The sequence below is a fragment of the Phasianus colchicus genome, chromosome 6, assembly GCF_987193195.1.
Source record: "Phasianus colchicus chromosome 6, bPhaCol1.hap1.1, whole genome shotgun sequence".
Lineage (NCBI taxonomy): Eukaryota > Metazoa > Chordata > Aves > Galliformes > Phasianidae > Phasianus > Phasianus colchicus.
The window spans coordinates 14,163,385-14,189,047 of record NC_143441.1 but is presented as its reverse complement, the minus strand read 5'-3'; the positions used below and the strand labels follow the sequence as shown (position 1 = coordinate 14,189,047).

The following is a 25,663-nucleotide window of genomic DNA, read 5'->3' as shown; positions in this document are numbered from 1 at the left end:
TAAGTTAATACACATCTAAATATACAGTAAGATCATCAGACTCTGAGTATCTCAGGAACAGCCAGGGCTGCTAAGTCTTAATCGAATCTCATTCACTTTCAATCAGAGTATCTTATAGCAGCAAGGTGTGACTATTAAAGCCCCCGCTGATCCAAATGCTCTGTTCCTACTCCTGCTATTATACTAATTTTTCAAAGATTGTGAAGGTTAAAAGATGAATGAATAAGATCTCAAAATGGAAAGGCAACATGCTGTTTTATGAAAATTAATTTTTTATTTCTTCCTCGTAGTGCTACAGTTAAAAATTATTAACCTTACCTTTCTCATTCCCTTTTCTGAATTTCCAGATCTGTATTGTTTCCTACAAATCTTTGTCTGATAAAAAATGAAAATCCTGTACCTCCTTCAGCTGTAGTGATATACGTCATTCCTTTTGTCCCAAAATAAAATAATAAAGAATAGAAACTGTTTTTAGAATATGAAAATCTAAATACCTCTGGTAATTTAGAAAAAATAAATTGCACTATGTTTTTCTTATAGCTGTGGGTTGTAAGATACAAAAGATTGCAATTTCTGGTATTTAACAAGGTTATTCATTTTCTGCTTGATTGTATTTAAATAGCAATCTTGAAGTACCACATTTTATGTCTTTTTTTTCAGATGTATTCTTATATTAGTGTTTTCCATGTTGATAGGGTAGCTCTTTAAATCTTTTAGTGTTTCTTGATCCTCTTTAAGCTCTTATACTTGGCTTTTTTTTTTTTCCTATCTTCAACAAAACGTTTCAAAAGAAACTTTTAAATACCTTTGATGCTTCTGCAAGTTTTTTACCAAAATTGTTTGCCAAATCGTACATACACAGTGCAATACTTTTAGATGCTTCATCACCATTTTTCTCTGAGAAATTTGTCGTATGTATGGGAACTGTTGAGTCAGGACCTGAACCACTGATTGATCACCTGAGGCAAGCACTGAGTCAGCCATGGAGCACAGGTGGAGGCAATTCAGCTGTGTGATGGAAGGAGTGGAGCCTGGCTGTACTTCTCCTTAAATGGGGTCTACCATTTAAGGGCTGACTGCCCCTGGGATGGGTTTCCTTTCTGGAGATTCCTCATCTGTGGAGTCTTTCTTGCAAACCTAGATCTTCAGATGCAGGTGAGCATTCCTCCCTGTTTGTTTCTTGTCCTATTTTCACTATGATAATCTTTCCAGCTGTAACCCAACTGTAATAATCATACAAAAAAAAAAAAAATGTTTCTGAGCTTTTCACAAAAATGACTTTGTAGATAATATTTCTGAAATGCAGGGAACGATTCTAGTGAATTTGGAGCTACTGAACATCCATTAACAAAGGGGAATAAAGATCTGAATTAACTATATGGGTTTCAATAGGGCCAAGTGTTGGGTCCTGCATTTTGGTTGCAACCAACCCAGGCAACCCTACAGCTTGGGGAGGAGAAACTGGAAAGCTGCCTTATGGAAAGGGACCTTGGTGAGGCAGTAGTGTGCCCAGGTGGCCAAGGTGACCAATGGCATCCTGGCTTGGATCTGGAATGGAGTGGTGAGCAGGGCTAGGGAAGGAATCCTCCCCCTGTATTCAGCACTGGCAAGACCTCACCTTCAGTGCTGTGTTTAGTTTTGGGCACCTCAATAGAGAAAGTACATTGAGGTGCTGGAGCAGGTCCAAAGAAGGGCAGCAAGGCTTGTGAAGGGCTTGGAGAATATCCCCTATGAGGACAGACTGAGGGAACTGGGGCTGTTTAGTCTGGGGAAAAGGAGGCTGAGGGGAAACCTTATTGCTGCCTTCCAATATCTGAAAGGTGCTTGCAGCGAGGGTGACGTTGATCTCTTCTCACTGGTGACAGGATGAGGGGAAACGGCCTCAAGTTTTGCCAGGGTAAGTTTAGGTTGGATATCAGGAAAAGCTTCTTTACAGAAAGGGTGGTTAAGCACTGGCTCCCCAGGGAGGTGGTTGAGTCATCAGCCTTGAAGGTGCTTGAAAACCATTTGGATGTGGTGCTCAGGGACGTGATTTAGCAGAGGGTTGTTACCTAGTATGGTTAGGACGTGGTTGGACTAAATGATCTTTAAGGTATTTTCCAACCTGAGTGGCTCTATGATTCTATGAGTGAGTTTTGTGAAAGTGGCTCTCTAGGTTACAGTAAGAGTATAATAGCAATATTATCTCACTGCAAAAGGAAATACTGCTGTAGGAAATGAGAAACCATGCAGACAAATAAGTGCAGGAATGCTTAACTGTACTGAAGTGATGAGCTTGACTGCTTTTGAAATACTTCTAGATCAGGTGGTTATTATTTCATAGTTAGTGCCACAGGGAAGAATGTATCTACATATAATTTGGAAATACAGGGATTCCACCATCGTTTTGATGGCCTGAAAATATGAAGAAATGCTGTTTCAGTTGTCTCTTAAAGGAGGAGGTTTCTACTGGGTCACAGATGGTGGTATTATGACAACTTGAATAAAATTATTTTTAAAGTGATTGACAAACATAGTACAGCTTCATTCCTGGCTCATGGCATGTAACTGATCATGAAGAAAAAATAATAATAATGCAAAGGAACTATAATGGTGTTATTTCCAGTGGAGTAGAATTGTTCTCCATTTCTTTGATATTTGGGTCAACAGCACCTGAAAGGTGAGGGATCAAAAAAGAAAACAATTGGCCCACAGGCTCACTTCAGGGCCCCTATCCAGCATGTGAGCTGTGTCCATTACTCTGCTAACATTTACAGGACTTTGCACAACATTAGAATCGCTTACTTTGGATATTCACTGTCAGAACCTTATTAAAGTGCTTGTGCCAAGATATAGACCAGCAGCTGCATACAGTGATGTTTTCTGTTGATCCGCAGTGGCAGCTGGTGCAAGGTCAGCACACCTGAACCCCACCCTACAGAGCTACCCGTTGAGAGAAGGAAAGTTCTGATATCTATGCCTGCAGCATCATTGGGATGAAAGGTACCAATAGTTTTGTTGTATGAAAACATTCAATACAGGGAAAGTAAAGAACAAAAGGAAAAGGTACCAGAAATAGCATATGCCCTAACAATTCTACTTTTTAAGTAACAACAGTTTGGTTTCAGTATGAACAGCAGTACATTACAGATTGAGATTCCAACAAGAATGTTGGAGCTAGAAAGGTATTGTGCATAGATTTTTGTTATTTAAGATTAAATTCAAAAAAGCTGTTGAACAATTCAAAATTTGGAAAATCATAGTTAAGGTCCACAAACTCACTTGACTCCCCAACAGTTGAGAGCAGCTTCCCTGTATTCTTCTTTATCTAAGCTGTAGTAAATAGTATTTTTGAGCATTTTTTAAGAACTTTTAGAAGTCAACAGATCTGAAAATGCCTCTAAATTTGGACTTTCACAAAAAAATCCACCAAGGGATCAAAGTGTGTGTGTGTATTTCTGGTTCTTCTTTCTCCAAGCTTCTGATGAGCTGAAATTAGAATGTCAGGATAGGTTGTTGGGAACTAATCACTGAAACTCTGATTCTGTATGATTAGCACTGATTGACATACCTAATGGATCACTGTTTGTCTCCCTTGACATGTTTTTGCTAAGAGATGGTCAAAACTGAAGAAATAATGTGTTTGGTTATTTTTTGTCTCAAAAATACTGGAAAACTGGCAGTCTGAGTGCTTGGAAAGCAGAGAAAATTGTAATAATTATGAAATTATCTTTTCTACATCTCTAAAAATATAGAGGCTAAGGCTGGGGAGTCAGAAACAAATTTTAAAAGGAGGAAGAAATAATTGATAACCATGAAAATTTGGATGAGTTATTAATGCATGGTCTCCAGGGGTACGTATGGATGAGGAATCTATTATGTGTATTGAAATTACAACAACTATTATTGCATAAATCATGTATGCAATTCAGTAGTGAGCTTTTCATGTCTAATACCTGTGTGTTGCTTGAATTACTAAGCCTATGTCTCTCATACAAATCCCAGAGGCATTGCAGAGTTCAAATCAGTGCTTCCAGAAGCTTAAACAATGTCAAACATCACTGATGCCCTTTCCAGTCATGTGGATCCTGCTAGATTTTCTTCTGCATACAAGTCAGATGTAGCTGCCTGAAGAAGAAAAGCAGAAATAAATTACCAGTATTTGTTTTTAATTCTCCTTGTGACCTGGGCAGCCTATGAACAAATTTGGAAGCTTAATTAAAACAATGCATTGAAAGCTGCCACTAGATCTGAATGCAAAGTGAAGAGGTAGTGACTCATGTTTATTTATTTTGTTGACTTTTTTAAAAAGTTATTTGGTAACCAGTGAAACATAAAGTCCTCTCTGTTTATTTAATGTTCTCACATGTTAAAATAAGCACACAGTAGAAATATGTGGAGAAACTTCAGTTTTCTGTTCTTCCTTCTTGTGTATTGCACAGTTGCATAGAACTGTAGGTAATGTTGGCTTTAGGAAGCAAAATGGCTTACAGTTCTCTACGCTGGCAGGGGAGTGTTTTTTATACTGCCATTGTCTAGTAAAGAAGACCAAAGTTCTTTTAATACCTTGAGGAGATAATGGTGTTTTGATTTAGAACCAGCAGAAAGTATGCCATTCTCTGCTTATCTACAACAAGTATCTGTATTAAGATTACAGTCTTTCGACAGAGCTGCAAAAAATGCATTGATGTGCTGTAATTGCAGGAAAGATAGAGCTCACTGTGTGCTCACACAGGATATCTCCCCAACAAAGCCAAAAGCAAAGCATTCTTTGACTTAATCTAAATGAAGCACACAGTCCCAGCTTAAGAAAAGACAAGGGAAAGAACGTCAGGGTTGTGTAATGACAAAGTCCTTAGTAAAGTTGTTAAGAAAAAAGAGTCAACCAGCCAACTAAGAGGAAGCATTTTTTATGTGGATAAAAGCCCACAGAACCACCTCTTATGCTGCCTATTTGGCGCAGAAGTGTTGATCTCAGTGTCTAGCTGTGTGGCTTCACTAATGAAGTGAAAGCAGGCACATTATGAGGCGGTTTCTTAATCTGTGAGAGAATGTATACCAAGTAAGATGACCCACAATCAGCAACTTTAAACCAAAACTGTCTTATGAGTTTGATATCTTATCTCTTTGACTATACTTTTCTCATTTGATGGTCTCAAGTACCAAGAAAAGATGGAGTGTGGGAAGAATTTCTCAGAGGGTTGAAGAAATGTTGGAGGGCCTCAGTCATGCCTTTCAATCAATGCAGAAGTAATTGTTTTAGTGTGATCCAATTTGATTATGTGCACGTGTATTCCTGTGTGATTTGAGGATATCTGTAGAGATGCTTTTGTAGGAGACAAGGGCTAAGACCTTATGTGCTCTTTAAGAGACTATTTTTAATGGTTCTATTTCACTGTGATTCAACAAGAAGGTTCTAACAGATAATACCTGTCAAATGTAGGCATTATATAAATATGTCGCTCAGCAGCAGTACAAATGAAATTCCCCATATTTTAATATCTTTAGGCATTAAAATGAAGTAGAATCCTCCATACTGCAGTGCACCCATTTTCCAATTCATAATTGAGTGATTGGTTCTTCCATTCAGTCCTAGAGAATGAACCTTAAGGTCCTTTTTTTCCTGTTGTTACTGAGGGGCTATGAGGACTGATATAACTTGAAGAGAAGGCCTGACAAAGTAGTATCTAATGGTATCTTGGTACTGAACTGACTGACTGGCCAGTACTATGCACTGAACTTCCCACCCCTGTGATCCATTATTGTTGCAATGAGTTGCCCAAACCTTTTGTAGTTAGGAATAATGACTGCTTCTCAGGATTCACCTCCAAGGTGTCAAGCTTGACTTAGTTTCACCCCATGGGAAGCCAATGACCGTGAAGAGCAGCAGATATGGTCAATCATAGTCCTGAATGATGGTGTTCCTAGTCATGGTTTGTGAAATACCTGACAGAAGAAGTACTCTTGCTATTTTTCTATGCTGTGGATGACCTCTTTTCCCCTCCATAACTGAATGAGAGGAACATTTATTTACTGAAGTAACGCAAATTTGGGGAAAATAAGAGAATATTATTAACAAAATGTATTAATTTATTGACTGGAAACTCAGGGTATAAATCAATACAAGAAAACACTTCGGCTCTGTTCAGGCTCATAGAATAACAGATACTCTTTCTGAGCCCACTAGCAATGCTCTGGGAGACTTGCATGTTCTGATCATGCAGTACAGATGTGAGGAAATCATGACATGTCCTTTATATAGATAATAAAAAGGGAAATAGGACCTTCTCAATATTAAGTTCTCAATATTTGGTTCCTGAGGTTTGTTTCTCATAAATGTGCAAGTTTCACAGTCCTCTTGATATGTCTATCGTAACTATATTCTAAAGACCTGAGTCACTTGCTATATGAACTGTAAATTTTACAAAAGGATGACCAGCAAGATACAAAACCTGTCACCATTACATTTCTTGAATGAAAACCGCTTACCTATAAATATTGGCAAGGTAATACATGCTGGCAACTTGCTGCAAGTGTTAAATGAACCCTAGGAAATCTTGTTCTGTTATGAAATCCTGTGGTTTATATAAGCTATTAAGAAATATTAAAAATCTCCAACTATGTGGAAGTGTGCTCTAGCTGGAGGGGAATCTGGAGATGCTCATATTGTGAAGTGATCCTTGATGAGAAAAGTTCTTCTTTAGTTGACAGCTGTATTATTCACCCTATTATATGCTTCCAAAATACTTCGTGTTGTGGATTAGTTGCATTGTTTTAATTATTAAATGCAGGCTTTAAAAAAAAAAAAAATCAACCATGCATCTAATGCCTGAGGAATTTGACTGATCCTCTGTTAAATGTTAAGTCTTTGTTAGTGAAAGGCATTTGAAGAATAGCTCAGTAGTCTGAGGACTAAACAAAATTCTATAAAACAAAGATATATTTTCAGTTTTCTAGTTCTGCATGTGAAAAAAAAATGCTAAACTATGTAGCCTTCTGCTGTTTTTCTAACCCTTAGGGAATGCAACGTAGAATGAACACTTGTTCAGTTACTAAAACTTCTCTTCAGCCTCACAAAGACTGGCTTCCCAACTTGATGAAAACATTCTTATGAGTTTATATATAGCACCAATTCTTTGAGCAGTATTGTTTAGTAACAATAATAACATTATTGTTTTAGTTTCTCAAAAGCTCTCTTCATAGCAGTAGTTGAATTGTAGCAGACTAAATGCCACAGTACATTTCTTTGAGTTCTACCATTGTATTCTGTGCCCATGGACATAAGTTGCAGGTGTTGGCTTCTCTCACTGAGTTTATATTGCTTCCTAGTATCCATGGGCATAGAAGTGTTACTGCATGAAAAGCACCTTGACAAAAAGCGAGTACAGCTTTGTGATTTGTAAAACAGAAGTAAAGTAGTGTTTTGGAGCAAACTCCAAGCTGGTGTCAATTAACTCAGATTTGTTGAAGCTCTTCCTCTGTCGTATCTTTCTTTTGCTGCATGGTTTAAGGGAAATGTTTTGGCACCGTCGTTCTCTCCTGGCTTAGGTTTCAACAGTCTGGAGAATGTGACAGCTTCTTCCATGCTGTGAAGTCAAAGAAAAACTGTTTTTCTCCCATACCCCAACTGGGTGCTCTCATTCAAAAGTAGACTTCTCTGCACTGCAGTTTATGCAATAGAGTATTTGAAGCACTTTTAAGGCTTTTATATATAAATATTTTTTAAATTTCATACATAAATCAATCTTCCAGTGCCTTTGAGTACATAAGCAAAGAGAGCCCTTGAGTTATGCAAGCAATGTAACTGCGTATTTGCTTGGTATAAGTTTGTGGCAACATGACTGATTCAAATAACAGTAATTCATAAATCTAGAGATTTCTGTTTCTAATTTACTGTTTACTACCCATGCTTGTCAAGTTGCCTTTTCTCTTACCCACAGTTGTGAGAAAATCCCATTCTCCCAACCCCAGAGTTACATCATGCTCACAGATGTAGCATAACCTCACATAACTGACGCGGTCCCTAGTGACATGTTCTAATACAATAGACAAGCTGGTGAAAGTGGAATAATGGAGAAACATAAGTAACTGTTGATGTAAAGATTGGCCTGAGGTGAGTGCTGTTCTCTGCACAAATCAGAGCAGAAAACTCAGCTGAGATAAGCGTACAAAATTCTGCAGCAGTAGTTTTTAAAGTAAAAGTAATAATAATAATTAAAAAATGTTACCTCACTAACTTCTGGAAAAAACTGAGGATTCTCAGCACTTCTGAACAAAGCCCATTCCTAAAGAGTAGTCCAGAGCAAGGTCAAAAGGCATGGGAAAAGCTACTTTGCAAATGTCCTTCAACAAGTGCAGTTAATGTCTGTCTCAGCAATACCTCGTCAGAAATCAAACCATGCTAAAACCCAGACTCTTGAGGATGTGACACATACTTACAGAGTTGCTTCATAAACAGTCAGCCAAGTCACACTGATAAAGCCATGAGTTCTTCTCATTTGATTTTGCTGAAAGATACAGGATGTGTACTGGGTAAAGATCAGCATAAGATGCTTATCAGCTTGACCTCTTGGGAGCAGAGCTATATTCTATGTTTAGCTGGTCAAAATTCCTTTTTTCTTCATAAATATTGACTTGAGCACAAAAAATACTGGGGATTATTGTCTAAAATATGCTTGAAGTATGGAAGATAGACTTTGTTTTTCTGGAACTTTTCTCATTTTAGAAAACATTTTCTTCAAAAGAGCTGTACTTCACTAAATGCATCTAATATTTTTTCCCTTTCACATACATTTCTGGCTATTTAGAGGTTCACTTTATACCTTTGCTTTCCCTTTTTATGATGTTCTGACTTAGAACACAAGTTTCTTGCTTGGCCTTCTGGCAATTTTAACAGCACTGGACGTTAGAGCAGCCCATTGGGATCAGTATCTTGTGCTATTATTTCACTTGGTGGTTAGAAACAACTCTGAAACTCAAAGTGATTGATGTTTTACAGCTTCTTTGACCTTACTGCTGTGCTAGAATCTTCTAAGGGAGCAGAGTGAGGTTTCACACACTAGTTTTGCATCCATCTTGCATTATGGAAAATTCTACTGAGATTCTTTGTTAAACAAGTTCAAAATCTGACCCATAAGGTTAGATGGTAATCTGAGTTAGACAGTGAGCTCAGAAAATGTTAATTGAAGTTTAGAGAACTGTTGTGGCTCAAGTTAAAAATGCAGATTCTATCTCTTTAAAGCCTATTTCACTCAAACTACAGAAGGTTTCTCAGTATCTAATTTGACACCAAATTGATCATAGAAATGGAAACAATGAAATGTTTGACGTGCAAACAGGTGCTAGCTTCCAGAGATAAAACTCTGTAAGCATTAAGAAGGTGAAACTCTAAGCGAGATGTGGAGTATCCAAAGCATAATTTACTGACATTGCTATCTGTCACATTTCTCCAAAGGGTACAAGTCTCTTAAAAGGGATGTTGAAACAGGTTTTTGTGTGTGTTTTTTTTCAGATGAAAGAAAATTGTGTGGGCAGGCTGTATTTGTGTTGCTGAGGGGAGGAGAGAACACAGGGACAACTCAGGACAAAAGGTAGCCTCCAATCAGTGGCTAGTTACTTCTATAGAAACTTCTTAGATAGCATTACTACTGGAATGGGTGAAATACATGGGGTTCATGTGAATGCAGATCAGTTTCAGAAGGTTAGATCTGATGTTATGATGATGTTAGCTGAAATAGCCTGGCAAACCTATATTTCAATAAAAATGAACTTAATTTTAAGGAATTGATTAGTCACTTCAATTTACCAAAAATTGTTCGGTTACCTTCAGCTCTGCCAGTTAGTAGTGGGATAAGCTAGATTCAGCATTGTGGTAAGCATGAAAGCTAGCTTTCAACACAGACAGTTGGTGATGTCCCAAAACATAACGTGATCATGTTGGTAATAACTGAGTTCTCAGGTTTATAGTAGAGAAAAGGAAGTAGATCGTAATGTTGTCAAAGTGCAAAAGTATAATCATTTCCAAAAAGCATTTGTGTTTTTCTCCCTGTAATGTGATTTCCAAACATCTGAGGGGAGGTGGAGGAAGACAGCAACTAAACGTAAATTCTTGAAGAAAATTATGCATTTAAGACAAAATTACTTGAAAAAATTTAATTTCAATTGGTGCTGAAATCTTGATTTGCGTTTTTTTTTCCCACAGCAATCATGTGCTTACTTAGCCTTTCCTGGCAGAAAACTATGAAAGCTACTTAATGTATGGGGGACGGGGAGGTGATGGAAATAAGAAAAGTACTCCAGATAGAATTTGCTCTCACAAAATAATTGTCCACTGTGACCCAGTGTAAGTCCTCAGAGTCTAAGAATTTCTGTTTAATATACAGCATGGTAGAACAATGAGCAAAATGACATACAAGAATTCTCCAGTTGTAATGTACTTTTAAGAGATGTCACTCAGCTTACGCAAATCATTACCTCTTCTGTATGAGAATATAAACATTTAGCCACCTCAAAGGAGTTTTTGAATTAGATGTTGATTCTGTGTGTGACTATTTATGGTCAAAACAGTAAGCAGTAGTACTTTCTTAAACATGGTTGACATCTAAAATTTTAAGTATCAGAGGAGACCTTTTGCTTTGAATACCCAAGTCACTCTCAATGGTAATCATACAAATAAAAGGTAATTTTCACTGTATCTTCCTGTTTTGAATTGGTAGATTGAGCTGTTATCTCCAGCTAGAAATTAAAATATATATATACACTCTTGGTGTAATAATATTCTTTAGTACTACCTTGACTATGCTATCTTGGACTTAAAACAGAATTTAATAAATATATATATAAAATATAATCTTACATATAATATAAATATAATGCAAAAGCATCAAACTGGAAAATGGCATCTAAAGAACGAAAATGAATGCAATAGGGCTTTAAGTTCTTATCCTCTGGTAGTAAACAGGTAGACCCTGCTGACCTGGAAGGTGGCCTCAAACACCAGTCCTCGTGTGGAAGATGAGAAACAATATCTTTAAAAAAAAAAAAAAAAATTGTTATATGCCCACTCCTTAGGAGTCTCCAAAATTGAATACTTGTAGGTTTGTTGCTTCCTTTTCTATCTGTAAACCTTTTCTTGCCTGGTTCTTTGTTGTAGGCCGTATTTGTCTTGCTGTGCCTGTTAGATGTTTAGGACAACATAAAACTAAGTGAGCCACTATGCGTGCAGATAGCTGAATACCCTGAAGTGGTTAAGTTGCCTTGTAATAGTCACTGCTCTGCCTCAAACACTGCTTTCACTGTTGTATGAAATGCTTTCTCCTTAATGTTTTGTGGCATTCCCTATCCATGAAAATGTAAATATTTGAAAATGAAAATGCTTCATTACCCCAGAATTGCTGCCATTAGCAAAGGAAGGAAGGCAATGTTAGTAACCTTGGTGACTTTTTCAGTCAGGTTTCTTTGGGACAAGGAATCTGCCCAAAAATGTTCTCTAATTGTGTGATCTTAATCTTAATCAAGAAGTCCAAAATAAAACAGGACACAACAGAAACCCTTTTACATATAACCAGTCTAAGTGCAGCTAATGGTTATTTCAGATCTTGAGTTCTTAACCTTTTCCAGCATGGCCCTTTATTAGAGATGTGAAAGTTTTATACTACCTGTGAAACAACTGCAGCTTCTGTCCTTACATCAGAAAATGAAAATATTCTGCTTTCTGTGTCTAGTTCTCTTCAGTTATGGTAAAATTTGCACTTAAATTAGGGATTCTGGTTTTCATGTTAGCAAAAAAAAAAAAAAATCTGACGCAATTACAGCAGTCGTAAGTTTCCTACAGTTAAAATAAATGTATTTGAATGGCAGAAAGTGACACATTTCCTTTAAAGATTTTTCTGGAATTCACCTTGTGTTCACTCTTTCTGATGTGCAGCATACACATCTCTTCCTGTTTGTGCTCTCTGTGGTTGGTTTGTGCACTGGTAAAGGAAACATCTTGCATAGCTTTTTGCGTGTAAAATCTATGTGAGATCATATGAACCAAGTACTAAATGAACTAATGGAGAAGTTTGTATGCTCATTCCTTCTATGTTCTGCCTTTACCTTGTGAAATAGTTTGGTTTTGCTCACTTTTATATAGCTACTATTCAAATGATTATATAAAAGTCATTTCTTAAGGAAATACAAAGTATTGATAATTTATAAAGACAGACACTATAGGTTCACTAATTAAAAAGAAATCTTAGAACTGCAAATAATTCATTTTGTGCTACATGATGGGAAGACTACAATCTCATGTTTCGGAGGAAGAGAGTTGGAGTTCATTCTAAATGTTGCAAAGTCAAGAATAGAATATACAATTAAAAATGACATTTTGAACATAATCCCCCTTTCAGATATAGTATGTAAAGGAAAAAGTATATTTAGTAATGGATCATTTCACAGAAATAGTTAGCAGTGACAATTTAAGCCTATTTTCTACCTTTGCTCCAAGTGTCTAGATAACCACTTCTCCTGTTTGCCACATATGCATCAGTCAACTTTAAGTCTCCCTCTCTCAGTGAAAGGATAATCCAGTGGTTATAGTGAAATTTGAATTTGAGCAGCTCTTCTCTGGAGCCATCTGGTGACCAGCCACAAATCCTTTATTGCCATTTGCAAACAAAAGGCACTAAATGCTACAATGCTTAGGTCTTTTGTGGCAGTTGTCTGTCTTGTGCAGACTTAAAGAGCTTATCTGGGCCTGGGAAATACTTTACCTCAAGAAAGCCTCCTTGAAATGTGGGAACATTCAGCCCAATTAATCAGGTTAACTCAAGTGTGGGAGGGGGAAAAAAATCACACAAGTTGCACAGGATCCCCAGTATGAACTCTTCAACCTGCTTTGTTCCACTACATTAACTAGTGTTGTTGACTCTTGGATCTGTTTCAGCATCCTGTTTCCCTGATTACACACCTTCTGCCTGCTAGACCAATCCTGGACTGGAATAACTAGATCTCTTCCTGGTCAAAATGAACAGTTATATAGGGTTTGAGCAAAGATTATTCCACTTATAAAAGAACTTTAAAATGCATGTATGATGTCTCAGCCTGAAAGAGAGACTGTGTGAGACCTGGAGGAGAACTGGGTCCTTTATACCAATGTTCCTCTGTCCCACGTGAAACAGTTGTTGATCTCCTAGAGGATCTAGAGAAATTTAAAAACAGCACTGAAAATGAATGTGATCTGTGCCAAGTTCAAAGGAAGGAAACTGCCACATTGAGCACAGGGCAGATGAGTATTGTGTATGGCATGAGCCATATGCTAGAAGCCCCTTTTGAATGGGAAAATTGAAGGTCTGTGAGACAGCTGTGAATCCAAGATTTGTAGTAAGTGAAATTAATTGTGCACTGGAATTGACTGGATGCAGTTGTGTGGCTAGGCAAGAGCAGTGGCAACACAAACTATTCCAGAGCTCTTGACTGAGACAATGGACCCACACGTAAGTGTAAGTCAGAAAAAGTGGAAACTCATAAGACTTCAGTTCTACAGTGGTTGAAAGAACAATATTTCACTATCGTAAGAGTGTTGTGAAGGGAATAATTGAGAAGCATTGGATATTATAGAAGAAAGTTGTGTAAACAAGTACTAGATGTACCCTGGATATATGCCAGACTTTGAATAAGCAAGGCAGGTGTTTAAATGTTCTGCTAAATAAGGAAGAATTTAAACAAAACCATAAGGTCAGAGTTCTCATTTTGTCACTTTTCCTCCCTTCATTTTGTCTCTAAGTACCTCGGTTGCACTGTGTCATCCTGCTAAGCACATCAGAACAGTTAAGACAACACTTTTCTAGAAAAGCTGGCTGTCATTTCATGCTAATTTCCTGACAGGAATGAAGCTGAATTGGTTCAATTTTTTTTTAATGAACATTAGCATTTTGCAAATAAGGAGGCATAAAAATAATTGAATATACTATACGTTTAACTAGGGAAGACTTGAATAGTTCCTGCACAAAATTACGTATGTGAATCTCACTGTTTCACCTAAGATCATCTCAGCAGGCATGACTATGGAAATGCAAATTTGCCCTGTGCTGAGTACTTTCAGATTTTAAACAATGTGTCAATTTCTTTAAAGATCTGGGATGGTTTGCATTCTTTCTTAGCATTTAGCGATTCAAATATCCTGCTCTTAAGATTTGATGAAATTATTCCAATTGTAATGGGTCTTTATGTCCTCTCTGGCTCTCTTCTTACTTGCTGCAGAAGGCTCCAGGTTTCCCCATTTCTCCTTTGTGTAATGTATGAGCAAAAAAATATGGTTTTTTTTGTGAAATTACTAGTTTTGCTACATTGAGAGTCAACATAGATGACAATATTGCTGTTCCTCTGTTCTTCTGCCATGAATTGTTTTTACAAAGCATTCACCAAAATAACTGCAAGCTATGCCTACATCAGATGAAACATTCCCTGTAAGATGATCTTAAATATTCTGCTTATCTGACTGATAGTAGAATATAGCTGCCCATGCAAGCTGTTTTCACCTTGTCTTGCACAAGCTATTGTAGATTGATATCAAAACTGTGAGTATCCAAAACTGGCAACCTCCTAATTACATTGATCTTTGTACTAAAGAAGTAGTAGAAAATTATGAAGATTATTGTGATTAAACTTAACATTCTCCTGTTTTTGGCTATTAAAAAAAAAATCCAGTATTTCCATAGGTATTCAAGGGAAGGAAACATACTTTCTTATCAGTTTCTTTGGTGGCTGTTCACAGTCCAGAATTCAAGGTCCTGCTCCATCCTTTCCAGCAGGGGGTCATTTGTAGACACTTTGATATTACAGGCTTTCAGGTATCTAATAAGTAGTGCATCTTTTTCCCTCACAGGCTGTGTGAATCTACCTTGCTCTCTACCTATACTGAGTTGCTAAGAACTAAATGTCTGAGACTATCGTTCTACTGCCATGCTTGGTTAACCATATTATTGGCAACTAGATGGACATGTGGGTGCAGCACTTAGCAAGCACAGTCACATAAAGCAATGCTCATTTCTAGCAAGGGCAGAAAACAGTGTTTCTTGTGGCTAGGCTTGTCAAAATTTGCATTTAAGGACATGATGATTCACAAAAATCAGGCAATTGTTAACTTCTTTCCACTTTACTGTAAATCTGATGTATACCTCTTCAACTGCCAAAATTAGATTACAGGACACATTTAGAGATGTTTAAAATACCAGTCATTCTGAAAAGTATACTGCATTTGGATGAATTTTCTTAATTAAATGGACTTTGTTTCCTCTGCTCTTTAGCTCTGTTTCTAAGGGCAAAGATCTTTAGCGATTGCAGCAAAAAGGAGAGGCACGTTTGTTCGGCGGTGCTGAAGGTGCCTTGAGCCTGAAAGTGGTGCTCCTTGAAATTAGATACTCGTGGGAAATGAGCTTTGAGGCTTGACCAACTTATGCATGCTGCTCAGAGCTCTGTTAGCTGTGGTTGTGCTTTGTTGTAGGTCAAAGAACAAGAGGAAATCCAGTGCAAGGGAATTTCTAGGCATCCCAAGAATAGAATAGGTTGGATATTCTCCAGTTAAGTCTCTTTTTTTGTCAGAAAAGGGTGACTCATCACATCTGGAATGATTTGTGGAACTCTATCTGTTTTAGCAAACTGACAGTGAACCATAATGAGGTTTTTGTCATTTCACGCTTCTTTGCCTGGAAGGAGTTTGTAGATCCCAGCAACAGTCACTTCTTCAGTACCAGGGGATTTGTATGGTTTTTTATAGCTTTTAGGAACTTTAAAGCACTCGGAGCCCAGAAGCCCAAGGAGTCGTTGGTGCACCTGGGATTTGGTTCCCCTGTTGTACAGCTGAGAGCTCCAGTTGGGGCCCTCTCAGGGCTTTCATATAGGCACTGTTGACATTATTCCATATAAAAACTGACAAGTTTTCTCCTTTTTTGCTGGAAAAAAAAAAGGGCTATTTATATCTGTACAAGTAATTTACAGATACTGAGTGGAAAAAGTCAATGTATTTCTTTCTAAAATTGACCTAAATTACCTAGAACTTTCCTCCTTCCGTACTAGGGAGTTTAGAAAGGTTTGTTTGTTTTTTGTTTTCTGGTGGCTCATGTGGGAACTAGTACTTATATAAGCCATCTAAAAAGCTTTATGTAAAACCCTGTTCTGGCCTCCTTTGCTGCTGATCTGGAATGCTGATTCCAGCATCCCAATCTACTTCTTCATCCATGGACTCACAGGGCTTTGCTCTTTCTGACACTTTAAGTGCTGCATCAAGTGAGAGTTTGTGATGGTCTCCATTTTCATTTTCTTTTATGTATTTGAGTAGTCAGTCATTCTGGATATTTGGGAAAAAATATTGAGGATTTTTTTTAATTAAAGGGAAATGCTTGAAATTTCTTTGCTTATTATTATTTCCAAGAAACGAAGGGGGAAAAGAAAAATAATCCTAATGTAATATGTTCTTGGGAATATTCTTGTTCGAAGCTGCAGTGTTGCAGCTTTAGGAATGATGGATGCTAGATAAAACAGATGGTGGCAATCTGAAGTGTCCATTTTCTGTGATTTCATTTTATTTTTGTCCAAGAACAGCAGAGAGCCAAAGTCACAATGAGCTCCTGCTGTAATGGAAATAGGGTTGGAGACTTTTCTGCATATCATACTAGGTGTGAGTTTTGGACACTGTCATCTCTTCTGCCAAACATTGCCCACATGTTGCGTTTTCCTCATGTTGAGATTTTTCAGCTGTTATTTCTATTAAGGAGTAGTCTTGCTCTCAGAAATTAAGGAAAGGAGTTTTGGGGGAAAAAAAAAGCAGAGCATTTCTTGAAATGTCATCTCTGCCACCTCCTCCACAGCACCCCAGTGTCATCCTTTCCTTCTACAAATGACTTGGAGTAATTACAGCCTTCTAATAAATCTGAAATTATCTGTTTATCAGCGAGTGACACTATACCTCTTCAATAACACTAATTAGCTGGGGGATGCTGATTAGCCCTTCACCCACTGTTGCTTTCCTTTTCTGACCGTGGGTGAGATTAAAATGATATTGAATACACTGTTTTCTAAAGAACAGAATTTTGGTTCTGTGGAATGAGGGTTGCCTCCTTCGCTGTGCTGCTAAAGCTTTTCCTCTACACTTCCAAATTAGTATGAGTCATTTTTGCAGAGAGCTGCCTGCCAGTGAGGCTGCAGGTGTCGGGTGTTATTCCCAAAGTTCTCTTTTACATTCCTTGCCTGTTGTTGCTTTCCCCCAGCACTATTCCTGCGTTTTTGCTTGCTAGTCTGAAACACTCATTCGGTTCTTGTTTGGCCTTTGTTGCTGGGAAGCATTGGTTCTACTCTTGTTCAGTCACCTCTGACACTAAAGGTGTTTGCCTGTTCTTTTTGAAGAAACTGCAGGCTTGAAAAGTAGAGGCCATAGTTTGCATTAGAGCAAACTCTGAAGCTCTTGGAGAACAGTTAGCACTTCATGTATGCAAACCTTTCTTCTGTTCTGAGGGAGAAGCAGCAGGCAGGCTCACATCAGCTAATAATGCTCTGCTACATGGCTACAGAAATGCCACTGATATTGTGCTGTAATGCATTCTGTGATAATGCCAGGGAAATAGAAAAGAGAAAGCTGCAGAGGGGGGCTTTAAATTTTTAGTATTCTGCACAAGAAACAGTTCCCCAAACTGAAATAATTTTATTTGGCATTTTTCCTAGATTTGTACTTGCACGTATCTGGCTCCAGAGCGAATATGACTGTTTTACAGGACCACAAAAGCATTTATCAGCAGGCATCTTTAAAATTCCCTTCCTCTCTTTTTTCTTATTGCAGCTTCAAGGCCATAATCCCTCAGCCCTGCAGAGCTTGATTTTTTCCTTCCAGCCTGAAGCCTTGTTTTCTGGTGCCTATTCATATACATAATTATGCCTTTACACTTAGAAAATATTAGGACCGTGCATGAGAATTTTCAGTTTGTAAATAAGAGCAAAATCTATTCAGCCAGCAAAGAAGCAAGAACTCATCATTTAAATCCTAGATTAGAAAGACTGGGTATAAAAAGCTGCTTGAAACTGCAACCTATATTAAAAGGAAAATAGAACCTGTCATGTACTCACTGGAATTTACGTTTTTTTCTTTTATGTAAGAAGTAGGCTTCATTACATGCGTTGTATTAATTACATCTTAACTGCAGCCATCTTAAGGCTTGCCCCTTAATCTACGTGAATTATTTTAGTTCTTTCAGGGGACAGAAACAGCGGCAGGCAGCTCCAAGCTGTAGTCCTGCCCACCTCCCTCAAGATGAGGATGAATAGTTCTGTGGGCCTGTCTTGGATTTCCCTTCTTCTAGATAGCTGCCATTAGGTGAGATGAGCCTATTTTCTGAGATGAAATTCTATGATTTTCCCCCATCCCCTCTTTCTATTGAGTCATCTCTTTTTCCTAGAAGCACAGGAGGAAAAACAGCCCTACACAGGATATAGAATCAGTTGGCAGCGTCCCTTCAGGTTGTCTTTCAATTTTATTTGGGCATGATGGGGAGCTGCAGTTACATTATACAATTCATAGTGGGCAGAAATAAAATGCAAAGCATTTATCCCTATATTGCGAAGGGCCCTAGTGCTGCACTAAACAACACTGTATATTGCCACAGCAGCATTCTAGGAAACATGCTGTAAAGCAGAGCCAGACTCAGTGGCTGATAACCCCATCTCTGTGGTAACTTTTATAAAGAGGGGAAAGTGGTAATCATCATTCTAGGTGGGAGTTTAGGTAGTGTAATCCTGGGAATCATAGCAGTTAAGGCAGCACAGCTGGAGTCAGCTTCAAATTCTGGAAGACACTTTGCTTGCTTCATGCAGGCAGCATCAGTGGGGCACAGGGAGACATATTTTGCAGAATTAGCCTGTTATTTGCAGTTTTTGTTTATAAAGGAAGTGATAGAAGAAAATTCCCTTTTAAGGCCAGAAAAATAGTGGACCAAAACCTCCACTTTGAGGGACATTTTAAGATCCCAAGGGATATTTACTGTGGTGTGGGCTTGCTGTTAAGTGATCAGGGGAGCAGTAGCTCTTCAGACTGTATGGAGACACACACACCTCCATACAAAGCTGTTATGTGGCCCTGTATACAAGCACTGGTACACACTCTCTCCAATGCAGGTTACATTACCACTTAGCCACAGGTATCTGCGAGAATGTATCTAGGGAATACACAGCAACAGCCTTCACTGGTGAAAAATGCAGTCTTTGCAGATCCCATGCAAAAACCCTGCCTTTGAACATTTATCAGAACTGGAGGGTGACTCATTTCAGAATTGATAGCAGAGCCTACATCTGTACCTCACAGGTATCTAACCACTTTCTAGGAATCTCAAAACCCACACAAGTAATTTCTGGGTAAACTTTAATCTGAGTATTTTGAAATTGATGTTTTTCTCCAAAACAAAGCTACTGTTTCTCATAGGTTGTTCTTCTCTACCTTTGTATTTCTATTTTCCTTAGAAAAGGCTGTACTTGCAATGCTTAAACTAATGCTTTTAAGTATGTATTTATCAGGAGGAACTTGTACAATTATGAAACCACTGTTCTTTGGCTTTTGCTTTAAGCTTTACCAGGAAGCCACTTCTTACAGCTATCTCCATTCAGCCATAAACAAAGCTGTCATATAAAATACCGTGCAGATGGATAGAGTGACTGGATCATTTATCAGTTTGGGGCCAAATGTTATCTTCTGTGGTTGCCTCACACCACTCTATTCATTCTAATGCATTTGACGTGGAAGGAGATGGAACTGACAGGAGTGTTCAACCTGTGCTTTCAGACAAGACTGCAGGCAACAGATCCAAGGCATATTAAGTTGATTTAATGTATGATAAAGGCAATATCTTGGCAAAAAAAAAATCAATCAGTAGTGTGCTGAAGTGAGTGAGTAGAGTAGACTATAGTATGTATGGTTCAGTACGAGCAATTGCACCTTATACTGGCAGAGTATGATTAGTAGAAATAGGAAAACAAAACTCTGGTAAATAAACACTGATATTTCTTACACCCTGTAGTTATGTGGTGACAGAAATGGAAAATTAATATTATTACCTGACAAGCTCAATACAAGTCTTCTGAAATTTCAGGCTCTCTGATCTCATGAAACCTGTGCAAGTAAGCCCAGTTGCAAGCATCTGAGTAATCTCATGAAATTAGTGACTCCATTGCATTTTCCTCAAATGGATAACCTAATTTAAACTTGCAGCACCTTTGTGGTTGTTCCTTACTGTCAGGCACTGTTCACTTAAGTCCTGCATACCTCTGCAAAGATGGCTAAGGAATTCCAGGAGGATGTTCACTGGATAGAGGCAGTGACCATGCTCCTTATTTAGGACTGTCACTTAAATGCCTGGATTTGGATAGACGTAATGCCTGCCTTGTCTTTCCAGGCGGATATCAAAGCTGATTATTTGTAGACAAGAGCAGAACTGCACTGTGACCTGAAATTATTTGGGGAAAAAAAATATAGTGGGTAGGCATCATTCAGGGTCCCTTAGTTTGAAGTTTTATGACTACAATAGGAAGGAAAATACTCTTAATCTCTTCATTATTATGGCAACACACGTAAGAGGAGATCAGTTTTCTGACCTGGTTGTTCAAAAGCCATTTTGATTTGCATCTTCACATTTGTACTTTACTTCCCTTTTGCTACCTGAAACGTATGATGTGAGTTTCCTGAACAGAAAATGGATCAAGAGCTCAAAAAAGCTGCTGTTACTTGATTCTTTTCACTGGTAGACTTGTTTTCAGGTAATCATCATAGAGATATAGAACAAAATAATTTAGAATGAACTCCTGAAGGTCTCTTGGATAAGCTACTGCTCACAGGATGCTAACTTAAAACTTCCAAATTTCTGACTTCCTTCTGGTAGTGGCATAAACCATGTGCTTTGATTTCAGTCACAGCGGCCAGTGTAGGGACTGGGGGAAGAGACAGAGAATTTAAACTACCTCTTTGATTTTCCTCTATTTTTGTGCTCTTAGGCCTGCCTGGCTCCCTCTGTAAATTGAAACCTCTCTGACGTATGTTTTGTTAATGGACCATGAGAAGGAAAATACAGTTTTAGCATTCCCTACTCTGCCTGTGTGTTTTGTTCCCATTATAGAGGAGTGCCATTACAGTGGGAGCTGAGAGAAGGGCTGGAACAGGGTCATTCCCACAACCTGTGCTGATGGGGGAGGCTCCTTCACTCAGTCCTACAATGCCTTTCACGCTGAAAGATCAAATGTAAACCTTTCTTATGTCTCACACTGTACCCAAAGAAATAGTACAAAGGACCCATGCATTTAGGTTTCAAATAACCATTTATTTTTTGCTAATGTACAGAGCCCAGCTGCATACAAACTTCTGCTATCTAGAGGGAGTTGGAATCCATCCATATCTGCTGCATTTGAAATTGGCACATGGTGTATCTCTTAACAAACCAATAAGAGGCTCGTAAAGGAATGAGGTATATCTTTCCAATTCAGATTTTCCTTGTAATTAGAAATATTTCAAGACCTCTTTTTCTATTTCAGTAATTTAAAATGGGAAGACTCATCGTAAGCAAAAGGAAAGTGATTTTCAATCTACATTTGAGACATCATTTATCATTAGGAGCTATGAGCATATGACCATTATTTTTTTTTCCCAGATCTTTCATATCTTGTATTTTTAACTCAGTTTTGTATTACATTTCTGAATGATAAAGTGTTCAATTCACTGCTTAGGGATTGTTCTCAAGCTCTTTAGTATAACCACATCCATACAATATTGAAGGATCTGACTTAAATTAAATCTACAGAGGAAAGGAAATTCAAAATTCTCTATTTTTATGAGTGTATCATTCATCTTCATCTGTCATTTCACTGTCTCTGTACAATAAGACTGTGTGCTGCCCTGTCCATTCTAAGTTGCTTAGACATCCTTGAAAAGACCAGAAAAAAAAATCAGAGTATTTTCTCATCAGCACCTTAGAGCCCAGAATTTAGTTTTTAGTGCAAGGACTGCTACTTACATAGGAATCTCTGCTCTGTCACTGCTTTAAATCAAATACCAAGTATAGGAGGCTATGGAAATGATGCTCACCTTAGTTATGCAGGCATTAATCAAAATTGAACTCTGCATACATAAATGGAGGTACAGCAGTGTTAATCAGCTGCAAGACAAGAACCTGGTTCATTAAGTGCTAAGGGGGTAACTTCCACCAAGTTCCCAGACATTGCATTTTTCTGTGTTTCTGCAGGGCGAATGGGAAGCAGTAAATAACAGAAGAGGATATGATAAAGTAGCAGGGGGAGGTCAGCTGAGACTTTTTATGAGTTGTTCTCCTGCTATGCATTGGTTTCTCCTGCAGCTGGTTTGCCAGCCCACGGAAGATCAAGCTGTTGCAAAACACACATCTGTGAACTCTTCAAGTGTTTATTTTGTGTATGTATGCAGCCTGGCTTCCCCATAGTATCTAAGAAGGCAGGTAAATGTGCATGGATCTGAATGTCATTAATATAGACATTCAGTGTTCTGTCACCTATGCAAACATGGTAAATTGTGATATCTGGACACAGAATGTAGGAATGTGTGGGGATTTGGTTCTGAAAATACTTTTGGCACCAGAGTTCTGGGTATAATGTATGTGTTCAGAAGACTATGGGCCTGTCTGCTGCTTGGAATAATGGTATGATATATAAGCTCTGAAGAGCATTTCCATGCTCTTGATGCAGTTCAGAAATAGACTGTCAGAACAAAATGCAATCCACTGTAACTCAGCACCAGAAACCTAGTTAATTTTTAGAGCTTTAATGTTTCATCCTCTTCTTAAAGTGCAGACTTGGTTCACTCCACTGGGCCTTCTCTCATGGAGAAATGCTATTGTACGTAGGTCATACTACATCAGCGTACAACTACAGGACTATGTATAGATATACCTCAGCAGTATCCTTAAAAATTGACGCTTCCCATGAGCCCTTTTAAATGAATTGATTACTCTTTATCATAGATACTGAATTTACTGAGATGTTTTATCTGAGAGTTTTGGACCTTTTGGTTAGATCAGATAAGAAGGTACGATTTTCTTCTCCCATGTGTTCTACTGCTTTCAGTATTCCAGCAGCCACTGTAACTGAGAAGACAATTTGAGTTCTTGTATTTATGTTCATAATGAAATTACTATAAGATTTCATTTCACATTCCCTTTTTCATGTGTGAGTTGTCATGAGAAGATAAGTTCAGGAAAATGCCATTTGGTCATGGTATTCCTGAGAAATCCAAAAGCTTGTATTTCAAATGAAAAAAAGAAGTATATGGTGATAATTTTTTTTTCTACTTACTGTCATGTTCCTGTCCTTCCACAGTGGATACTTATAGGTTTTTAATATTCTGGTCTGGATACCTGTAGCTTCCCTCTGCTAACAGCTTTCAGGACTCAAAACCTCCAGCAAGCAGAAATGTCCAATTGCACATCACTGTCTGTGTTGTGCAGATGGGGAAAACTCTGGTTGATTTTAGTATCTGCCTCCGTGATGCTTCTAAGAGCGTGGTGCAGTGGATGACTAATGGATGAAACATTTTTCTGCAAAGATCTTGCACAGAATGCAAGGAAAGAATGAACTCACTATGTGGTATGTGTGTGTACGTGCGCATGAAATTCAAACCAAATGTCTCACAGGATTAAGAGGCTGGTTTGCAAAGACACCTCCTGTGTTAAGATTGTAAGCTGATCATGTTCTGCAAACAGAAAGAGATGAAAAACAAACGCTGTGGGCCCTGTAGGTTCGTAGTCACCTGGGTACACAGGCACATGGGAAGCTCCCAGCGTGAGCAGCCACACTGAAGTTGGTACCCATATTAAACCTCTTCCTGAATTGGGATGTGGTTGTGAAATATTGGCTTACGTCTAATTCTTGCCACATGGGGCTGCTTTTAAATCTAAATTCATTCAGTAATGTTTATAAGGTGCACTGAGATCCTTCTATGTGTATGGCACTATTGAAATGTTAAGTGTTGTTATAACTCACGCTTGCAAAAGCAGCTGAAGATAGATTTACTTCACATGGCAGACGGTAATGGCTCACTTGGAACAGTTACACGTTCTGTTGGGTAAATAACAGGAGTGCTATAAATTGTAGCAGTGATATGTTTACATAATCTGCTGGTAACCACTCCAGAGGAGCCCTAACAGTCAGCTTAATAACACACATTTAGAAAATGATGTAAATATATGTATACGTGGGGAAGTAAAATGGCTGCAGGAAATACAGAGCTGGCAGTTGCAGATAAATACTCTATGTTTTCAATTCTGTATTTTAATGTTTGTATAAAAACATGTCCATCCAGTGGCTTAACATGATGGTCTAGCAGTAAACGGGTTGTATTCCAGGGGCTGTCACTGATGTGCACACCAGTGCTATTATAGATGCAGTATAGATGGGCTACACAATGAGCTGCTGAGTTGGCAAGTAGGCAGTGCTGCTAAAAGCTTTCAGCCATGTCTGCTCCCCAGGACAACCCCCTCTATCTCCTCATCTCTTTTGGCTGTGCATCTTCACTTCCAGTTCCTCCCACACTTCAAAAAATGGGACTACCACGTTTCTCGTGGCCCCATCTCAATCTGCACAATACCTCAGGAAAAAAGTTCTCCCAGCTTTGCTTTGCAGCACTTACATGGCCATGTTTGCCTTATCTTGCCTTAGCTGTATCTTCAATACTAATCATGATGTTCTTGAAGGCTGTACTCACAACTTGTAGGGGGAAATCATGTGGTAGTGTAACAGTAAGAGTGTGAAACCAAATTCTGAACTAAAATTATTCTGAGGGGTGGTTTTTTTCAGCAAAAACAGCAAAAATGTGTTTTTGACCAAAGGATTTTTTTTTTTAATGGGAAAAGTATATTTTCATCAAAATCACTCATTTTGAAAAGGAAAAAAGGGAGGGAAGCATACAAAAAGACATCAATTTTAATGTCTCTGACAACATACACATACAGAAAAACAAGTTTTTGTCAAGATGTCCTGTCAGAAATGGTTATATCAATCTGCTTTATTCCCGAGCTCTGTTGATATGCCTACCGCTACATACATAGGTCATAAAATAAGAGCTTTCTTGGTAATTCTTCCACCATCTAAATAACCTAAATGTTATTTTCTATGGTTTCCTCATCTGCTAAAAAATTAAAAATAATAATAATAAAAAAAAAATCAAGTAACATTTTAAGTATTAAAAACAAACTAAAAGCACTTTAAAACTTATTTTTAGTAGAAAGAAACTTATTTTTGGTAGAATGAAAAAACAGGACTAGAGACAGGGAAGTTTGTCTCAAGGCCTGTTTGCTCCAGTGGTTCTACGACAGGCTAAGGGCCCTGTATTCTTACAGCTTTGTTAGTGTGATGTCACATCGTTCCTTCCATATTTATCTATTTTCTGTTTTTCTTTAAGTCTGTGCAAATTGGGATCCTGTGAAGCTTTTCCTCTGCATCTATGGCAGGAAGCTGGGCAGGACAGGAGCAGGAAAGCTCTGGGCTTGAATCCCGTGTCAAAGCTGAGAGAGAGGAGCAGCTTTGTAGAGGATACTGCTTTCTATTTTGCTAACGAGGATTGCTTAGTGTTAGAATAAAATTTACTGTGATTTAGTTTTTATTTTCTAATTAGAAACAGGAGCTAAATAGATTCCTATTATTATCCATCTCA

The 25,663-nt window shown here is 38.1% G+C and overlaps 2 long non-coding RNA genes across 2 annotated transcripts; one reads left to right on the top strand and one right to left on the bottom strand.

The window, feature by feature from the left end:
- Nucleotides 1–1,076: 1,076 nt before the first annotated feature.
- On the top strand, nucleotides 1,077–12,313 carry LOC116226973 (uncharacterized). Its single transcript, XR_016467711.1, has 4 exons — nucleotides 1,077–1,155; nucleotides 2,877–2,982; nucleotides 9,491–9,569; nucleotides 10,181–12,313. It is a non-coding gene; the product is annotated as an uncharacterized LOC116226973 (long non-coding RNA).
- On the bottom strand, nucleotides 6,534–23,447 carry LOC149917441 (uncharacterized). The gene is made up of 3 exons (XR_016467712.1): nucleotides 23,308–23,447; nucleotides 8,419–8,486; nucleotides 6,534–7,565 (listed from the first exon to the last, which is right to left on the bottom strand). It is a non-coding gene; the product is annotated as an uncharacterized LOC149917441 (long non-coding RNA).
- Between the last annotated feature and the right edge of the window lie 2,216 nt (nucleotides 23,448–25,663).